At 60.1% G+C, this 3427-nt stretch overlaps 1 pseudogene; it reads right to left on the bottom strand.

Moving 5' to 3' along the window:
- Positions 1-205: 205 nt before the first annotated feature.
- LOC132496832 (BOLA class I histocompatibility antigen, alpha chain BL3-7-like) lies at positions 206-3221 on the bottom strand (annotated as a pseudogene).
- Between the last annotated feature and the right edge of the window lie 206 nt (positions 3222-3427).

The following is a 3427-nucleotide window of genomic DNA, read 5'->3' as shown; positions in this document are numbered from 1 at the left end:
CATTATGCTCTGAGGAACACAGACACATTCAGATGCAGCTGCAGAAAGAGGAGTCACGGGATCTGAAGCCACAAAATGGGACCCTGCACCACTCAGTCCCCACGAGGCTGCTCACACTGTGAAAGAAAATAACCATGAACAAAGTCAGGTCAGTCATGTAAGTGCTGACCTTCCCAACAGCCCCCCACATGCTCAAATGTCCCATTCAAAGATCCCCACCACCCGGGGCATCCCTTCGGCCCCAACACTCTCCCAATCTAGGCCCTCCAGGGTCTCACCTTTAGGATCCGTGAGAGACACATCAGAGCCCTGGGCACTGTCACTGCCTGGGGGAGAACAGCACCAGGACGTGGTCAGAACCCACAGGAGAGAAACTAGAGAAGGAGCTTTAGGAGGGTGAGCCCCCCATGGCCTCCTGTCTGCACCCTCACAAGGGTCTCAGGAATCACACCCCCTCCACACTTACTTGCAGCCTGAGCGTAGCTCCCTCCTTTTTCACCTGTAAGAAGAAAACACGTGAGAGGCCAGGGAGAAGACTGAGTTGAGATCCTAGAGGAACCCCCTAGTCCTGGACCACAGAGAACTTTCCAGAACTTTTGACCAAAACCCATGATAGGATCAGGAACACGAAGAAAGGAGATGTGGGGGGACTGGATCAACTTCTGCCCTCCTGGGGGTCTCTCCTCAGCAGGGACCTTCCCTCTCTGACCTTCAAGTGCTGGTAATCTGGTCCCCAACTGGAATTATGAAGGTGAAAAAATCTGTCTTTCATTTCCACATGTGCTTTACAAAAGGGTAAGTGCCAGTCTCCAGACTGGCAAGCAATGTTTCTGAATGGTACTGCCCAGTAAAAATGCAGGCAAGCTTCTACCTGGGCTTGAAACTCCCCAGTGAGACAAGAAAACTCAGATCCCTCCTTCCCTTCCCTACCTGAGTGCTTCTTCCTCCAGATCACAGCTCCAGCCACCACGGCTCCAGTGACCACCAAGAGAACCAGACCAACAATGAGGCCCATGATGGGGACGGTGGGCTGAGGAGGGTCTGTGGAGGAAAGGGAAGGGGCCCTGACCTCAGGCTTGAATCCCAACCTTGCTGAACGTGTCCAGAAGGGCTCCTGCTTTATCTGAGAGGAAGCTCCACCCTCCATGTCCCTCCTTACCCCATCTCAGGGTGGGGGGCTCCTGAAGCCCCTCATGCTGCACATGGCACGTGTATCTCTGCTCCTCTCCAGAAGGCACCACCAGGGCCACCCACTTCTGGAAGGTTCCGTCCCCTGAAGGCCTGGTCTCCACAAGCTCCATGTCCTGGGTCTGATCCTCCCCATCACGCTGCCAGGTCAGTGAGATCTCCTTAGGGTAGAAACCCAGGGCCCAGCACCTCAGGGTGACCTCACGGTCAGAGATGGGGTGATGGGTCACGTGTGTCTTCGGAGGGTCTGAGGAGGAAGAATCAGAAAATTCACACGTAGTGTTACCTTCACGGGCCACTGAAGCAGCATCATGTGACCATCCTGAGAATGAGCAGCACAACGGGTTTGAAAAGCAGCAGCCAAAACACCAGGCACCGGCCTGGACTCCGGGGTCGGGGAAAATCTCCCAGTCCTTGGAAAGTTCTAGAATAAGGATGAGAGCCAAGGTAGGAGGCTCCATGTAAAGGGGGGAATACAGAGCAATGGTCCTGACTTTGGTGGAGGCTGAATGACTCAGAAAAGCTGGAGTCAGGCCTCCTAAGATGTTCTCAGGCTGAGAACAGGCCTTGAGAGAGAAAGTCATGGTTCACAAGATGGTGGTCAGGGTCAAAGGTAGCAGCTGGTCAGTTATTTCAGGGATGGTTTCCTGCTTCTTCCCCAAAGAGCCTGGATTCCTTCACTGTCTTTCAGAGAAGTGAGGCCACCGGCGAGTCACTGTCTTGTACAGAATATGGAAACCTGGGCGGATTCCTCCCTCTCCCGACAAGAAGTTGGGGCGGTGTTTCCACAGGGACCCCATTTCCTCCCCTTGTGGGAAGCCAGCTCCAGCCCGAGGGGAGACCAGGGAGGCCCCGCGGCCCGTGGTACCTGCGCGCTGCAGCTTGTCCTTCCCGGTCTCCAGGTATCTGAGGAGCCACTTCACGCAGGTGACCTCCACGTAGTTCCTAAATTGCTCCGCGTCACCGGCCCGCTCCCACTTGCGCTTGGTGTTCTGAGCCGCCGCGTCGGCCGCGGTCCAGGAGCGCAGGTCCTCGTTCAGGGCGATGTAATCGGCGCCGTCGTAGGCGTACTGTCTGTACCCGCGGAGGAGGCGACCGTCCGGCCCCACGTCGCAGCCGTACATCTGCTGGAAGGTGTGAGACCCTGACCCCGCCCCGACCAGCCACAGCGATTAAACCCAAACGGAAAATGAAACCGGGTAAAGTCCCCGCGGGCTCTTCCCGGGTCGGGGACCGGGGGCGTCCCGCAATGTTGGGGTGACCCTCGGACCCGGAGACTCGGGGCGACGCCGGCCCGTCCCTGGGGATGGGGGTCGTGACCCGGACCCGGGCCCGCGTCGCTCACCGGCCTCGCTCTGGTTGTAGTATTCGAGCGCGGTGTTCAGGTTCTCTCGGTAAAGCTGTGCGCTGCCCTTGAGGTTCCGCGTGTTCCGATCCCAATACTTCGGCCCCTCCTGCTCCACCCACTGCGCCCGCGGCTCCATCCTCGGATTCGGGGCGTCGCTGTCGAACCGCACGAACTGCGAGTCGTCCACGTAGCCGACGGCGATGAAGAGGGGCTCCCCGAGGCCGGGCCGGGACACCCCGGTGTAGAAATACCTCAGGGAGTGGGAGCCTGGAGGCAGGGAGGGGTGAGACCTGGTCCGACCCTCCTACCGGCGCGGGTCCCCGGGTCCGAGGTGACGGGGCCGGGAAGGGGGAGGGGGCGAGGGGCTCGTGAGACGGAAAAGGTGTGGAGGTCGGAGAAGGGCCGGCACCTCGGGGGAGAGAGGAGGGGGCGGGAAGCAAGGGAGGGACAGGCGGGGACCGGGGTGAGGGGACGGGTCTGGGTTGGGGGCGGCGACGTGGGTCCTTCCCTGGGAGTCCTGCCCCCCGACCCCCGGGGTCCCCTCGATCCTACCCGCAGAGGCCGTTCCCTCCCGACCTCGCACTCACCCGCCCAGGTCTCGGTCAGGACCAGGGCCCCCGAGAGTAGCAGGAGGAGGGTTCGCGGTGCCCTGACCCGCATCCTCGGGGTGTGGAAGAAAGTGAGTGCGGCGGGTCGGTGGAGACTTTATAACCGGGAACCGCGGGGACGCTGATTGGCTTCTCCAGAAACCGGACACGCAATGGGAGTGAGAAGTGGGTCGCGTCACGAGTGTCCAGGCAGGAGGGCCCGACACAGGTTGTGAGAGAGAAAGCGAAACTCGGGGAGACGGGGATTCCCCACCACGGACCGTCCCGGCCCCAGAGACCGCCT

The sequence above is a fragment of the Mesoplodon densirostris genome, chromosome 10, assembly GCF_025265405.1.
Source record: "Mesoplodon densirostris isolate mMesDen1 chromosome 10, mMesDen1 primary haplotype, whole genome shotgun sequence".
Classification (NCBI taxonomy): Eukaryota; Metazoa; Chordata; class Mammalia; order Artiodactyla; family Ziphiidae; genus Mesoplodon; species Mesoplodon densirostris.
Note: the sequence above shows the minus strand (reverse complement) of the source record. Positions and strands in the feature narration are given on the sequence as shown.